Source organism: Vulpes vulpes, chromosome 10 (genome assembly GCF_048418805.1).
Source record: "Vulpes vulpes isolate BD-2025 chromosome 10, VulVul3, whole genome shotgun sequence".
In the NCBI taxonomy this organism is placed as follows: domain Eukaryota; kingdom Metazoa; phylum Chordata; class Mammalia; order Carnivora; family Canidae; genus Vulpes; species Vulpes vulpes.
The window spans coordinates 100,289,433-100,306,921 of NC_132789.1; the positions used below are offsets into that span (position 1 = coordinate 100,289,433).

The 17,489-nt window shown below is 39.9% G+C and overlaps 1 protein-coding gene across 12 annotated transcripts in view; it reads right to left on the reverse strand.

Moving 5' to 3' along the window:
- SPOCK3 (SPARC (osteonectin), cwcv and kazal like domains proteoglycan 3) overlaps positions 1-17,489 on the reverse strand; it is a 407,001-nt gene that overhangs the window by 341,793 nt on the left and 47,719 nt on the right. Inside the window, exon 1 of one of the 12 annotated variants that reach the window (XM_072725011.1) lies at positions 14,131-15,374. The exons of 10 other annotated variants lie outside the window; for them this stretch is intronic. The gene's annotated coding sequence lies outside the window, so the exon portion shown is untranslated. Of the gene's footprint in view, positions 1-14,130; positions 15,375-17,489 lie in introns of those variants that run through there. One more of the 12 variants, XM_072725009.1, reaches the window with a different exon arrangement.

Sequence of the window (17,489 nt, forward strand, 5' to 3'; positions counted from 1 at the left end):
AGAGAATTAAACAGAGGATCTGTGCATGGGGAGTGGGAAGAGACAGCAGGCACACTTGAGAGAGTTTGTATTATAATGAAGCTAAAGCCAAGTTATCTTATACGAATGCAGAGCTCTTTGACTTACCATGAGATTACATCCCAATACACCCATCATATGCTGAACATATTGTAAGTCAAAAATGCATTTAATATGAATAAACTACCAGACATCACAGCTTAGCCTAGCCTACTTTAAACATGCTCAGAAGACTCAGACAACAGTTGGGCAAAGTCATCTAAAATAAAGCCCATTTTATAATAGGGTTGAGTAGCTCATGTAATTTATTGAATACTACACGTAAAGTGAAAACAGAATGGTTGCATGGGTACAGAATGGCTGTAAGTATATTGGAAAAGATCTAACTATCTTAGAAAAAAAATTACCTTATCTGCAAAAGATGACTTGAAATAACTTCGGCTATTTCAAAAGCAACACTGGAAGGAAAATGTCAATGAAACATACCTCCAATTTTCTGAATGAAAATTATTTCCAATCTAGAATTTTTTACTCAGCCAAACTATCAACCAACCATGTGAGAAGCATAATGTATTTTCAGACACACAAAGTTTCAAAATGTTGCTTTACTACATTCTTTCACAGGGAGCGCTACTCTAAGCAGTGCAAGCATATCAAAGGCAACCACAAGATCAAGAAAACTAGAGATTCATCAAGAAAGAAGTTCAAGACAATCTCCAAAATAGTAAGCAAATGAGATTCCAGGGCGCCAACTATTTATTCAGCATAATAGATTAATTCAGTAAGACTTAATCACCATGCTTTCAATTTAATGAAAGTACTGGAAGCTATTCTTTCCCGTAACAAGTGAGTAAATTAAGAAAAAGGAAGACATGAGGAAAAAAAAAATCAGCAACAGAAAAAAGCTAAAGAATTCTAATATGCTAATAAAAAGTGTTGCAGAGGGACAGCTGGATGGTTCAGCAGTTGAACATCTGCCTTTGGCTCAGGGTGTGATCCCAGAGTCCCGGGATCGAGTCTCATGTTGGGCTCCCTGCAGGGAGCCTGCTTCTTCTTCCGCCTGTGTCTCTGCCTCTGTCTATCTCTGTGTCTCTCATGAATAAATAAATTTTTGATAAAAAAAAGTCATGTAGCAGGACTCAGAGAGAGAAAAATATATATATGGTTATTTTTAGGAGAGATGTTTTGAAGAAAAAAAATGTAATCGACAGATTACCTTATGTGATTGGCCTCGATGACAATTGTACAAGGGCTTAACTGGGAAGTGTGGGGGACTTTAGCAATAGATACAAAGAAAATCAAGCTAATGAAAATGAATTGTCTCATTATTAACTTTAGGAGAAAAAGTAAGAATGAAAAATAATCACAGCATACAAATAGTGCCCAGATATGAACAGTAGGAGCAGACACATAATAATATAAACCTATTTTTATTTAATAAAAATTTTGACTAAATATACTGCAGGATGGAGCATAGCAGCAATGAGGTAGACTATTCAAACAATCAAATCCTCATTTATGAAAATAAGAAGTCAAAACATAATATCACAAACTGGTGAATCAAACATTACTTGTTTTCGCATTTATTTAAAAATACAGATGTGTGTAAAAGTCAGAATAATAGTTTAAAAAATAGATAATGGATGCATCTGGGTGAAGCAAGAGGAGCAGAAACATATGTTTTGTAATGTACTCTGAGCATATTTGAGTGTTTCAAACTCTCTGCATGTGTTATTTTGATAAATTAACAAATAATGCATACAAATAAAACACTAAATTAGTTCTGTCCAATAGACCAAGCATCTCTCGCAATTTTTTGCAGAATCACAGACAAACTGAGCAAAGTGCCAAATATGCTTTTATCCTTCAGACATATCCATGTAGCTTGTAAAGTGGAAAGACTGTAGATTGTGAATTCAGAGAAATAAGGGTTTGGATCTCATTTTCTGAATTTCTAGTATTTTGTCTCCTAGTGTGGAGAATCAAGTGATAGAAAAGTTAAGCTTCAACACATATCTGGCACACAGTAATGGTCACTACTGAGTTCCCTCCCATCCTCCACAACACAATGCAGGCACCTGGTAAGAAGCCACTGCTATATTATATTGTTTGAAATATAACTTTAGCTTCACTGAATTGAGGATGTGGTACCTGAGAGCTAACATGAGGCCAGGCAGTGGGCAAGAGAGTTCATGATGGTTCAAAGTCCCTGAAGATATTTATCCAACAAATTGCACATTTAATGAAACTGAAAAATGTGTCCTGTGGGAGGAACTAGAATAACTGAGTCAGAGCATTTGTACATCACAACATTACGTGCTACTTACTTGCTTCATATTTTTAAGCCTTCTCTTCCTCCTGTTTTTGTCTCTTCCTCTTCTCTCAGTGACATCTACAATGGTTTCAACTTAGAGAACTGTGGACCTGACATGCATAGCCTACGTTCTCTACTTTTCCCTATCAATATGCTGATAAGGAGCACCCTAACAATAACTTTTGTGGTTTAATAGAAATAGCTACTCAACTAGACCAAAAATACTCTTTACGTTATAATGCACAATTCCCCAAACATAGGAAAAATGCTCTGTGAAATTATACACTAACACCTTCAAATAATTCCAAATGCTTAATGTCTATTGAAAAAAAATAAATAACTGTCCGATAGTGCTCACATTTCATACATGCATTTGCTCACTCTGCAAATATTTAAAAGTCTACAATTGGCCAGACAAATGTTCTAGGTCTTAGGTACAACAAGGGAGCATAAGATATGAATGTAGGGGAAAGAGAGTATTAGTACATAGTATCAGGCGGTGATAAGTCATAATCGATATGAGAAAAATAAAGTAGGGAACAGAGATAAGGAAACAGTGGGAGGTTATAATATTAAATACAGTGGATGGGAAAGTCTCCTTGCATATGAGCCATGTATATACTTAGGGAAAAAGAACCTTGAGGCGGGTGTCTGGGCAGCTCAGTCAATTACGTGTCTGACCGGTCATGATCTCAGTGTCCTCGGGTGGACCCCTCATGGAGGCCCTCCTCTACCCCGGGTGGAGTCCTCAGGTCAAGCCCCCTCTGAAGACCTTCCTGGAGCCCCAGGTGTGGAGCCATACGTAGGGCTTAGCAAGGAGTCTGTTTCTACCTCTCCCCTTGCACCTCCCCCCACTCATGCAGGCTCACTCTCTCTCTCAAATAAATATATTTTTTAAAAAGAATCTCAGAGAAAGGGAAAAACAGTTATAAGGAACCTGATATGGCAGCAATATTGACATGTTTGAGTATAGGATGCTGGGGGAGAAAGTGGAAGGCAAGATTGAAAAGAGAAGAGGTGAGAGTTAGGAGCCATAGAGGGCAGAGTTATCAAGCGTACTACAGACTCTCAATGAAGCAGGGGGTCACTGGAGAGTTTTAAACAAAGCACTGATGTAAGATCATTTAAAATTTTTTAAAGATTTTTATTTATTCATGAGAGATTCAGAAAGAGAGAGAGACAGAGAGGCAGAGACACAAGAGGGAGAAGCAGGCTCCATGCAGAGAGCCCGACGCGGGAAATCCATCCCGGGTCTCCAGGATCACGCCCTGGGCCAAAGGCAGTGCTGAACCACTGAACCACCCGGGCTGCCCAGATCATTTACATTTTAAAAGCATCAATTCCTGTTGAGAAAAAAATTGCATGGCAATAAACTATGAGATACTGAACTGATCCAAGTGATAGGTGATAATACAGACACGGTGTTCAGGGTAGAGCTGTAGGGAAACTGGTGCATTTTGGCTTTATTTGGAGGTACGGCCAACATGATTTGCTGATAGGCTGAGAGCACAATACTAAAGAAATCAAGAAGTCAAAGATGAGTCCAAGTTTGTTTGTTTCAGCTGAGTGAATCAAAGAACAGAGTTGCCCTGACTGGCACGGGAAGCCTGGGAGAAGTAGGTCGGTAGAGTGGGAAAACTAGTATTTCTTCTCCAGACATATCCACTCTGGGATGCCTAGTATGCAATCAGGTGGAGGGATCATTAAGCTATTAGATATAAGAGGTAGTAGGAAGATCTGAGCACATAACTGTGGGAAGCATGTACGTGCTTTTGGAAAGTCATGGCACTCGACAAGATCACCAAGGAAACGTGTGAAAACAGACGAGCTGTCAGGATGGAGTCTGTGTTAGTCTGATGTTTAAAGACCAAGAAAAAAAAAAAAGAAAAGAAATCAGAAAAGGAATCTGAATGGGAGATGCCTGTGAGGGCTGAGGACAATCAAGAGTGTGGTTTCCTGGAAATCAAGAGAACGAAGGCATTTTTCAGGAGAAAGCAAGATCAACTGATAGATGCGGCAGATAGATCAATATACCGAGGTCCAAAAAAGTGACCACTGCAGCCTGCAGGTCACAGTGATCTTGAAAATGGCAATTGCAGTGCAGTTTTGGATGCAAAGGCCTCTTTCCCTGTTTTGTCACTCTCAGCGGTGGTCCGACGGTTCCCAAACAGTGATTTGCCCCCCCCCCCCCCCCCGCCACAGAGGACATTTGGCAATATCTGGAGACAGTTGTGATTGTCACAGCTTGGGCAGGGGCATTGTTACCAGATTCTAGTGGCTACAGGCCAGAGGCACTGCTTAATGTCCTAAAATGTCCTAAAATGCACCGAAATAGCTCCTCACAACAAAGAAACATTTGACCGGAAATGTCAACAGTGGTGAGATTGAAAAACCCTTTTCTAAAGGAATGTTCTATCACTACCTGGTCTTTCAGAGACTGAATACCTCTCAGGGCTTCCAAAGGAGGCATCGTAGATTTAAGTGTCATGACACAACAAGCCTACGTTGACTTTAACGGGTCACTTTACGGTGACTCTACCACATCCTACCTGTTCTATCATTAAAATGAGGACTATGGACAAGGTCATCTTCACAGAAGTAAATGATTCTCTGGCTAGAGTCTCGTCACACTGACGTCCGTCTAAATACAACCCCGGCATGCAGTCCCCTACAACCCCTGTGTAGACACAAACCAAGGGCCTCTAGGGATATGTGCATTTTTTTTTGACTTCAGATTTCGAAATCACTTAGTAAATTGTATTTTCCTTTGAATACTGTGTCTTCTTCAAACCAAACTGAATAAATCAGAATTTAGTAAAGTCGTTCATGCATATTAAAAATAATTTGCAGGACGAAGCGAAGGAGGCAAATACATTTGCTCCGAAAAGTTCAAACATGTAGAACATCAGTTGAAGAAACAAAGGACAGCTAAAAATAATTAAACTAGGCCATGTAACAGTTCCAAATAAACATTTTATTTCACTTCGAAGAAAGGCTTAATTTAATTTGAATACTTCTTTTGAATATCTATTTTGTAAAAAGGAATATCTGGATATGTCTTTTTCAGTTCACTAAGCATTAAAAATGCACATTGAAAATTAAATCCAAGAGAACTTTAGGCCGTAGGACGGTAGAGCGATGACTGCTTTTGGCCTAGAAGATACTGGAAAGCAATTACAGTTGCTATCATCCAGTTACTGCATTAATTCACTGGTCATTCTTCCTACTCTACAGCAAATATTCATCCTCTAAGATTGAATTTTTTCCTGAGTACAGAGAACACAACAGAAAATAAGGTAGGCGTGATCGTTGCCCTTATGCTGAATATATTTAGTTTTTAAAGTATTTTTTTCTCAGCAATCCCTATTTGCTATAGAGAAGCGTAGAAAATGTTCAGTTGCACACATTAAAGATTCCCGTGTCATCTTCACAAGGGAACTATCTGTCAAAAGAAGCATGTGAATGGGCAATGGTTAATTAGTATGCTTTGAAGAAATAATATAGATTATCCTATTCAATGGCATCGTTCACTAAGGCAGAATTTTCAATAATTAATTCAGACGCTAGATTTTCAAGTCAAGTGGAAATGCTAAATGTTTATTAGGGTTATTAGTGTTTACTCATGACCACATGGCTGCTACCATTGCGGGACATACATTGTTTTTTTCTTTTTTTGGGGGGAGTCGAATAAAACTACAAGTGTCTGCACAGCATTATTGCAAACTGCTAACCAAATATTAAATATCATTATTGGAATATATTATTCTAATAATATTCTATATAATTATAGTATAATAATAATGCTATATTATATATAAGATATATAATAGTAATATAATATATTATTATACTTATTATATAATAATAATTATAACAATTCTATATTATTACTAGAATATGAGCTCCTTAGTTGTAGGGAACATTCCACAGTCAGCCGTAGGTAGAGGTATAACACAGAGGGGCCAAAAGCTTGAGTCCTGTAGTCAGAAGACCTGGATTTGAATTTGAACTTGCCGACTTCCTTGTTTTGTGACCTGGGGCAGGTTCCTTATCTTCTCCAAGTTTCAGGTGTTTCATTTAAATGGCTATAATGAGATTTAACGGGACGATCCAGGCAAAGGATCTCGGAGACAATAACAGCTCAATAAATATTAGCTCAGCCGCCCTCTTAATTATTGCCAATTTTCTGTCTCAGTAGACACGTACGAAGTCGATATTCTATAACTGTTCAAAGTAATGCATGGATGGAATAAAGGCTTTTGTTCTGTTTTCCCAGACCCTTTAAGCCCTGAAATCACATCCTTGAATCTGGGAATAAGGAACTTATTAAAAGTTTCTAGAGACAAGAGGTGGAAGAGTGAGTAGTGTGGATGTCAGTTCTCAGGCTGTGATAATCCTATTGACGCGCGGTTTTTAAAGGACACAAACGAGTGCAGTTCAAATATTAGCAGAGCTTAGCTCAGAAACATTATTGAGGGACCCGATGGTATCTTGGTGACAAAGAAGTAGACGCAGATTTCTCAAAGGACGTTTTGCACACCAGCAGGAGGGACGCAAAGGGAAGCAGGGGTTAGGAGGGACTGGGGCAGGGGACACTGAGGACGGTGAGATGGGAGCTGCTCGGTGTGAGGAGGATAAGCCTAGACAGTCGGAAGAGATAAGAATACAGATTCCCGGGGTGGGACCAATGAATAAGGCCTCGCGTGTGTAGCGGGAGCACATCCTTTACATTGTGGGGAAGGACAGATACGATGTTTGCTTCACAGAGAGAGACAGCGAGGCGGTCCCGGGGCTGCCTGCTGGTGTCAGAACACACATGGACTCAGCGCCCAGAGTGGGGTTCTCCCGGGCGCGGTCCTAGTGACAGGCCGCCCCCACCAGGGCCAATAACGGGGCGCTCCTTATGTCAAGAAAAGCAAAAGAGAGACACTGAATTCAAGTGACGGGGACTCCGTGACACGGTGGCCCAGATTTCGAAGGGTGAAAGCAGCCAGTTATTTTAAGAGGATCGTGCTGAGAGTTAAGACCCCGAGGAGCCGAACCCCTTGTGTTACCTTTTCGACCGAAGTAGCCGAGGGTGACCCTGGGCCACCTGGTGAAGCCCGACTGGTCCGACCAGGATGCTGGCCGTGGAGCTTGTCGGACCACACTGCGTATCAGAATCATCTGAAGACAGTAAAAAACCAGAATCTGCATATGCCCAGGACGCACCCCCTGAGTGACCTCGGAGGCTCTGGGGTGGGTGCAGGCCTGGGCTTCTGGTCGCTCTCCGGGTGCTTGCAGTTGGCGGCCAGGCCCGGGCGTCGGTGCTCGGCGGCCCAGGCCAGGAGTCCGCTTCGGACACGGGGACGGGCCCGGAGGCCGCGGACAAGGAGCGCCAGGCCGGGAGCGCCAGCTGGCCTGGCTCGGTGTCCAAGGGCGAGCTCACCTTCCATTCTGAGTTGTTATTTCATAAAGACAGAAAGAGAAAGATAGAGGAGGAGATTCAGGAGAGTAAAGTGAAAACACCGGCCCATCAATGGTGGGACAGTTCCCGTGCGCGGCGGTGCTAGTAACCCGCCCCCCGCCAGCTGCTACCTGCAAGCAACACCGGGAGCAGGATGGCTTTCGACCTGGGTAGCAGAGAGCGGCCCTATTAACAATTCTTTTTTTTTTTTTCCTGCAAAAAACACAACAATTGGTTTAATTTTTGCTTGGAATTTAGAATATAATGAATAATGGGGTCCCGAGCCCAAATCAATAAAGAGGAGTGATACAATTTAGAGAATGTGAGATCAGGTATTGTGAGAAAAGAATACAAATATCTTAGGTCGTTACAGGGTACAGAGCTACGCAGCCTGAGGAATCCACTAGTTACGGGACACCCATAAATAATCTCACAACTTGACACATCAAGCCAACGCATGCTATAGGAATAGAAACATTCCAGAAACTGCTTGTGGGGCATTTACCAGATAAATATGAACTTCCGTGAATACAGGTGATATCACCCACACATAGAGGCCACCAGAATGATAGAGGGGGGCGGCATTATAGGGGGCATGTCCGATGCTGATATTCCGTATATATCACAGTGAGCCCGAGTCCGAGGGGCCGCGCGGCCTTCTGGACGTGGAGACAAGGACCCGGACTGTTACACAGAATCGTTAAAGGTTCACTTCCCTGGCAGTTCAGCAACCGACGTCGGACACATCTGGGCGATAAAAGCGTCACTTGAACACTTAAAAATCATCTAAACGCGGACTAAACGGAGCGGCCAAACGTCTTTAATGATGACTCTACCCTTCGATTCAGGTAGATCATGATAACCATGAGCAGTTGTCGAAAGCTGAGAACAGAATTTCCACTTTGAGAGAATAAATTGTTTTCAAGACGTGGAACGATCCCCAAAACAACAGTTAAATGAAGCATCACCTGCTTCCAAAATACGACAGTGACCGGAATATCAGGGTACGTGACATCTTGATATGGTGACCGGGGTATGCTTTTCAAGGTATGTCCCAGGTATATTGGCACAAAAATTCAATCTCCTGGCAAAGGTAGGTTTTATTGTTTATTATTTATCTAGCAGCTCACCTCACCTCATCTCCTCTAAAATCGATATTTTAACGATTATACAAAGTAAAAGAGAAAGAAAGAAAAAGACCAATAATATCAAATATTTACTGATTAACAACAGTGATGGGCACCAGGCTAAACTTCTAAAACCATATTCTCCTCTAAAATCGGTATTTTAACAATTATACAAAGTAAAAGAGAAAGAAAGAAAAAGACCAATAATATCAAATATTTACTGATTAACAACAGTGATGGGCAGCAGGCTAAACTTCTAAAACCATATTCTCAAAAAAAAAAAACAAACAAACAAACATATTCTCGATATATTTAATTTGCTCTCACATCACACCACGACAGGGGTATTGTAACTCCCATTACTACAGACGATGAGACGGATGTTTGATCATTTCTCTGCGGTCACTGACCCCCACGCAGTGACGACGGGGCTTACGCTGAATCACGGAGCATCTGCCTGACTCCTAAACCACGGGTCTGTCCGTTCCACGAGGCTGTCTTCCCTCAGTGCCCTTAGCAACCCTCTAAGAAAAAAAAAACTTAAAAAAAATAGAGTATCCATGGGACAATAACTAGGGCAACTCTGGCATCAATTTGAGACATTTCTGCTCAGGAAGCCGTTAGATGACTTAAAGAGGGTTGCAGGGGATCCCCGGGTGGCTCAGCGGTTTAGCGCCTGCCTTTGGCCCAGGGCGTGATCCTGGAGACCCGGGATCGAATCCCACATCAGGCTCCCGGTGCATGGAGCCTGCTTCTCCCTCTGCCTGTGTCTCTGCCTCTCTCTTTCTCTCTGTCTCATGAATAAATAAATAAAATCTTTAAAAAATAAAAAATAAAAATAAATAAAGAGGGTTGCTTTACAGCCTCTGCTGTCCCATATACAACTATTTGAGGTCAAATTCAAATTAATTCAAATAAAATAAAAATTTAAAAATGAAGCTCCTCAGCTACGCTAGTGACATCCCCGTGCTCGACCGCCGCGCCTTGCCAGCTGCTGCACAGCTGGACTGTGCCGACAGAGGTGCTCCCATGGTCACAGGCAGCTCTGGTGCACAGGTTTAGAGACCGTTACCTTAAAAGTATTAGAGTCGGGGAGGATGGTGGGATCTTTGATTCTGCGACTCTAAACCCTAGCAAGGATTTTGCTGACACGGCTAACGTCTGTGACATACCAGGGCTGCTCCAGCGCTAGCCTGCACCTGCGCCCGTCACCAAAGCGACCCTTGTGCCAAAAATAAATAAGCGAATAAATAAAAAATAAAAATAAATAAATAAATAAATAAATAAATAAATAAATAAAGTTTATGAACAGGTGCATCTAGGGAGTGACTATATTATATTCTCTCTGGCTTCAACTCCATAACCCCCCCCCCAAAAAAAACACAAAGTTTGAGCATCCCAAATAGATCAGGTGCCTATCTTGGGATCAGGGTCAGGTCCCCCCCCACACACACACACACACACTCTACCAGAAACCATGTATGCGAAGTGAACCTGCCGCAGCAACGAGAAAGAACGGAGGTTTTGCTCTAACGTGAGCGAGTCCGGGGAAAGACAAACTAGCAGCCATGCACCGGGCTGGAGCATCCGAGCTCCGACCGCGTGGGGAGCTGCCCTGGGGTCAAAGCACCGAGCAAAGGCAGCACGTCCGTCAGTAGGAGGGAGTAGAGACGTGTGTGCAGCTTCAGCCTGTGCCACAGTCCTGCAGCGACTGCTTCCAGGACCCTCCCTGCCTAGGATGACACGGGATTCAGCAAAAATCGAGAATTTGTATCATCCCTGTAGCTTTTCAAGAAATCAGTCTTCTCCATGGCCTCAAGCTGCCTCACACCCTGGGGGCATCACTAGAGGATTCCCTTTTTATTGGAGCCAAGGGCCGAGGACCGAGCCCCGCACTCCAGCAGCGCCGAGGTCAGGTCGCGTGAACCCGGGTCAGATTACCAGCACCAAGCAAACTCGAGACAGCACTGAGCATCTGGCCCCTCCTGCTTTCTTGTGCTTGCTGGTGGTGGTGATGGGAGCAAAAGCAGGGTTCAATGATCCCAGTGTTTTGCCTCGAAATTATTTGAATGTAATATCTGTGCTAAATTGTCCATCCCTGTAAGTGGCTATCAGCCCCAGAACAGGAGATTGTACGGCGTGTCTGGTAATATCATATAATTTATTCCACGATTTCATCCTGCATCGAGTCCCTTAAAATGCAGAAAATAAAACAAAGCAATATTCCCAAGTGTTTTAACTGAAGTCATAACAAAAGCTTGGAAGGAAACATAATGCATGAGATGCAAGAAAAACTGCTGTTAAAGCAACTCAAAATCTAGCCCTTTTTAACTCATAGAAGTCTAATGCTCCTAGAACATGCTGTTAATTCACTTGAGTTTTACCACTTTCACGGAAAAAAAAAATCAAATCACTGGGCAGTTAAGGAATCATTAGCAAGCAAATATAAAAGACTTGAAAGGGTCAAAAAAATTAAACTAAAATGGCAAAGAAAATGTGCCTGCAATATTTGGAAGATGTGGGGCATCCTTGTCCAACAGAAATATTACATGAAGCACGGACACAATTCTAAATTGTCTAGGAGCCAGATATAAAAAGTAAAAAAAAAAAAAACAAAAAAAACCAGGTGAAATGAATTTTAATAATGATGTTCCACTTACTCTAATATATCCAAAATATGTAATATCTAATCAATGTAAAATTTGGTGTATTTCACATTTATTGTGACCCTGTCTTCAAATTTATTCTCTGTTACGTGTGTAGGTATAGCAGAATCTCAGCTCTCACTGCCCCATTCCAGGTTCTCAACAGCCCCCGTGTGGGCCGGGGCAGAGAGTGAGATACCAGAGCGCAATCATCGTGACTCTGTCCTCGCACCGTTCCCGACCTCAATTTATAAAAACACACAAAGTTGGTAGCTCTTTTCTTCTAAATCACCCCCTGGGGATCCCTGGGTGGCGCAGCGGTTTGGCGCCTGCCTTTGGCCCAGGGCGCGATCCTGGAGACCCGGGATCGAATCCCACGTCGGGCTCCCGGTGCATGGAGCCTGCTTCTCCCTCTGCCTGTGTCTCTGCCTCTCTCTCTCTCTCTCTGTATGACTATCATAAATAAATAATAATAAAAAAATATTTAAAAAAAATAAATCACCCCCTGTTTGTATTATAATAACTTACGTACCTGAGCTTATAAATACACATATGCAACTTTACTTCTGCACCTGGAGAGCTGCTGGCTGCACGGGTGGTGGTGATTCCACGATGCACCAGCCGCTTGCTGTGCTCCCGTGTCAGACGATGCACAACAAGCAACCTCACAGAGCAAAATTATGAGGCACAACACAGTTTTCTTTTTTTTCATTATAAATAATTTAAAATAGATGATTTATTGAAAAATAAAAATATAATGAAAATGAAATAATGTAACGCACTAATGTCTGCATAATTTGTCCATTCCATCTAAAGGAAGGTCTTAGAAATATGGCCAAAAGCATGACCAACTAACCTGATGTCGTCTTAAGCACTGATGGTACTCAGAGCTTCCCATCCAAAAGATCTAAAGAGCTTAAAATTGAAGCACAGACTTAAATGATCCCAATTGTTAAGACTCTTCCTCGATTTGAGAATGAAAATTACAGGGTATGATTTAGGAAAGGAGAATACAATTACTTGAACTGGAATTTGGCCAAAACACTGGTTTTCTATTCAAAGCACTTACTGAAAACGTTTTGTAGTTTTTTGTTTTGTTTTGTTTTTTAACAAACATCACAAGGCTATATGTTAATCTGAGATTCTGAGAGTAAGATGCAGGATCTCCAGAAAAAAAAAAAAAAAGATAAAAAAAAGATCATTCACAAACATTTCTCACTGCATTCTTCTGGGAGAGTAGTGGTGGGGCAGAGAATGTAATTTTCAGAACTGTGCCTTCCAAATCTGTTTGTACTTTTTTTTTTTTTTTCAAATTCTGCTTGAATAAGTTATGAAATAAAATAGGGAGCAAAGAAAGTTAAAGAAAAAGGAAATACAAAATTACAAAGTTTATTTAGCTATTATATCTTTGAGAACAGCCCCACTTCACAAATAGTGGTAGGTTAAATTTCCTGAGTTTGATAAACACGAAGCACCAGGTGATATCATGACCCGGGGAGATGGGGAGTTACAAATATGATGCAAATAGAAGATCTAAAGCAATTTCAGACTTTATTGTTAAAACTGTACCCATGCAAAGCAATAAAATAAAATTGCATATAGCATTTAGAAATGTCCCCAAATAACAATACACTCACAGAATTCTAGACTTGTAATAACCCCATAGATTGATCAGCAGGAAAAAAGGGGGGATGGGCTGTTTCTGAAGTTGATGTTTGGGAAATGTCACATATTTATCCTATTTCCTGAAAGTTTTCCAAGCACTTTCACATAATGAAGGTTTTTGAGAATCTCATAATAAATGTTTAATAGGTTGAGTTTTTTTAAAATAGGTTGAGTTAACCCTTTTTTTATGCTAGATTAGAAAAAATAATACTAAACAAGAATTCCAAAAAGAACAATTCTAGAAATGTTTCCCTAGAGTAATTATCTTGATTATATGTATACAAAAGTTTAGTTTTGTTTTCTCTGATATTTCACCAAATCCTGAACAGCTACAATTCATTCTGCCTGTATTTTGTGTCAAACCATTCTATGCACTGAGAAGTTTCCATGAAAGTAACAGATTTTATAATAAGCCACATGGTGCAAGTCATTGTGTATTTTTTGAAACTTAAGAATACAAATCCTCCTTTCAATCTTTTACAATATTTACTTTAAAAATGGCAAATATTTTGGAGTGTTACATAATTAAGCATAGAATCACTATATCCTAATAGCATTTTACATCTTAATCCTGACACAGCTATTTAGGCTAAAATGACTGGTGATAGAGGAGAATATAGAAAAGAAGAACTAAAGGAACACACACACAAAAAATTCTAAGATTACCCAGTTGTAGCTTATCCTATTTTTAAACTGCCATATTTTTTTTTGCCTTTATAAACATAGAAATAGGGAATATACGACAGTCATTGGCATCAGACTGCAGAGATCTAGTGCCCTCATCAAATCAACGCCTACAAGAATGGTCTTCATTGTGCTGTTAAACACAATCATTTCTAAAAAACCTTCCAATACAAAAAAAAAAAATGTTTAAACAAAATACTAAGCGTAGCCAACAAATAAAACCGTACATACGCATTCGTGAGAAATCCAGTGGGTGTCCTCACCAACTTGTCAGCCACAATCCATCGCACCTTCTTGTTTTCTTTCTGACGTGCGGTGGTTTTGTCAGGATGTGTTATGATACACAGGAGACCTCTCTCCTTACCAGGCTACTATTCTATTTGAACCAAGTAATAACCCCTGAGAGCTTCTAGGATATGAACCAACTCTCAGGTGATTTTCATCCCGAATGCAGTAATAGTTATTAACAAAAGTCAAGAAATATTCTAGTTAAATATTCTATATTTAATTCAAATAAACTCTTCCCTTGAAAACGCATAGGAGAAACAAAATGAATACTAAAATTACGTATACAAATATTGCCAACTTTTTGTGCCTATATTTGTTTTCCAAATGTTTAATAAAGATGTTTTTAAAATATAATTGAGGTGAAAGTCCTCAAAATATTTTTGTTTATTATATGTCCTCCCCCCCGCCCGGAAGGATCTCAGTAAAGATAAAATATCCATTCATGTATATTAGAAGAAAGAGCTGGTCAACTAGAAAAATGTTAATGAATAGGTGGTTAAAGACAGACTTTTAAAAAGTAAATATAAAAAAATTAAAAAATAGAAAGTAAATATGTTGGTTGAATTGAATATTAAGCATACACTAAAATATATTTGTTAGAAAAAACCACAGGAACATGAGCATGAATAGAGGTCATATTAGCCATTATTCCTTGGTATGAACCCCAGATCCTTTATAATCTGTAGCAAGTTATTTAATCCAAAGAAACCGTTTTTCACATCTGAGAAGTAATGACTATTTCACATAATTGCTATATTAAAAGGAATATTGTGTATTACACACATGTGTAACCACGTATGGACCATGATAATTAGTGTTATAATAACATATACTGAGCGTTAAAGTACTACCCATGTATTACCTCATTTAACAACTAAACAACAACTCCCCAAATCTGGACTTTCCAATAAGGTAGTCACTAGCTCCACGTAGTTATTTAATCTTAAATTACTGAAATTAAGAATTAATTTCTTGATCACATTGGTCATATATGAATTCCCCAAGAGCTACATGCTTCCTGCAACTCCCATACTAAATACCACAGGATATAGAACATCTCCATCAATGCAGAAAGTTCTAAAGTATATATTTATGTATTATTACATATCTCCATTTAATAAAAAAGAGAGTTAGAGGGAGATAGGGAATTTACCCAAAGCCACAGGCTAGTAACCAGGGCTGGCGCTGGGATGATACCATGACATGCTGACAGCATGACATCATGGCAAATGGTCAACAAAGGCCAACTGTGTTTACTCCCAAATACTTTTGTAAGGCTAAATGAAACGATTTTTTGCTTTATATTACTGAATAAAATATAAATACTTGATTTATTTGACATTTAGTAAATGTTAAAATCTATTTAATTGAATTATATTAAATAATTATATATTTGTATTGTTCTTTATTTATTATATTTTTCATCTTTTTAATTTTACTTTGGAGAGAGAGAGTGCGCTGGGGTAGGGGCTGAGGAAGGAGAGAGAGCATCTTTTTTTTTTTTTAATTTTTTTTTTTTTTTTATGAGAGTCACAGAGAGAGAGAGAGAGAGGCAGAGACACAGGCAGAGGGAGAAGCAGGCTCCATGCACCGGAAGCCCGACGTGGGATTCGATCCTGGGTCTCCAGGATCGTGCCCTGGGCCAAAGACAGGCGCTAAACCGCTGCGCCACCCAGGGATCCCGGAGAGAGAGAATCTTAAGCAGGTTCCATGCTCAACAGGGAGCCCCACATAGGGCTAGGTCACAAGACCTGGAGGTCATGACCTCAGCTGAAATCAAGAGACGCATGCTTAACTGCCTGAGCCACCTAGGCAGCCCGTTATATTTTTCATTTAAATACAGTTTTTGTTAGTACGAAAACTAAACTTTTGTACTAAATTTTTGTATTTTTGTATTAAATTTTAAAAAATTCAGTTGATCTGAATCTTGCAATTAAAAAATGTTTTCTTTAATAAGCCCTAAACTTTAGGTAATCCTCGTCATGTTAATTATGAGAAAATGTAATAACATAAACACGTGTTAAGCACAGCAAACTATCACAGATCCAAAAATATTGCATGCACACAAGTGGGAGTTATCAGAGATCAAGAAAACTCCAAATGTCAACGGATGGAGATAGAATTGAGGGGATTCCTGTGCATTCCTTTAGGAACAAGATATAGTTGATAGGATGCCTGTGCATTCTTTCAGGAATAAGATCTACTGGGGAACAGTCAGGAAAATCGCCATTCACAGAGATTCAGATTGAGGGGTTTGGGGGGAGAACTAAATTTTCTGTAGTTGTTTTTATCCAATAATTGGCATCAGTAGCAAAAGCAATGAAAGAGAAGAGTAAAAACAACATATTCCAGAAACTGATTTATGAAAATTTATCCGGAAACTGATCTGTGAAAATTTATACAGTTTAAATGCCATCTTACCGAGAAGGCAACACATTCTAAGAGAAAAGGCAAATTACTATTCAATACTGACAACCAAAGACAACACAGTAACTCATAACCCATGTTCAACGGGCATTCATTCTACGGAGAAGAAATTGGGCGAACAACGTCACTGCTACAAGACTTTGTATTTTACCAAACCCAAAATGGTTATGTTCTTTAATACTGTAGAGAACTAAAAATATTTGCACTATTTCAAAATTCCCCAGACAAAAATGGAACGTTTCAGATGGAATGTCTTTTACATTAAGAAATTAATGCCTACTAAATCCCAAGAAATTAAAACGTACCGGAGCGTTGCACAGAATCCAACAGGCACGATTCCTTTCAACTTTACCTCAAGGCTCTACCATTTTTCTCACCTGTTGAAGCGTTTGACAGCCTACAATCCTCTCTCTCTGTACTGCACTAAAAGGTAAACTGATCTGTCAGTGGCACCGGTACTATGATCCATCTCTCAGGAGCAGGAAAATGTTGATTTTCTTGCTAAGCTCTCAAGTTTTCATGTGCTCTTGCTGTCAGAATTTCTGCATTTCTATGACTCTGGTATAAAATCACCTGTAAGCCTTTTCAGCAATTAGTTTCCTGGGGACTAGTTAATAGTGTCCTGTCAGACAGCTAATATTTATGACAACGGAAGGTAAATGGTCTGTTGAAATGCAGCCCACCAATCATTAATTTCATTCCTCAGGAGGAGAAAGGTAGTTTACATATTTCTTTTGAGAACTGTTAAAAACATATGCATGGGATTTTGCAGATGGCAGCTCTTTTACAATACTCAAGTCTTTCTGTACCATGGTTCCAGAGTGGAATAAAGTATAAAGCAGTTCTATTCTGAACATTTCTCAAAGATTTCAATC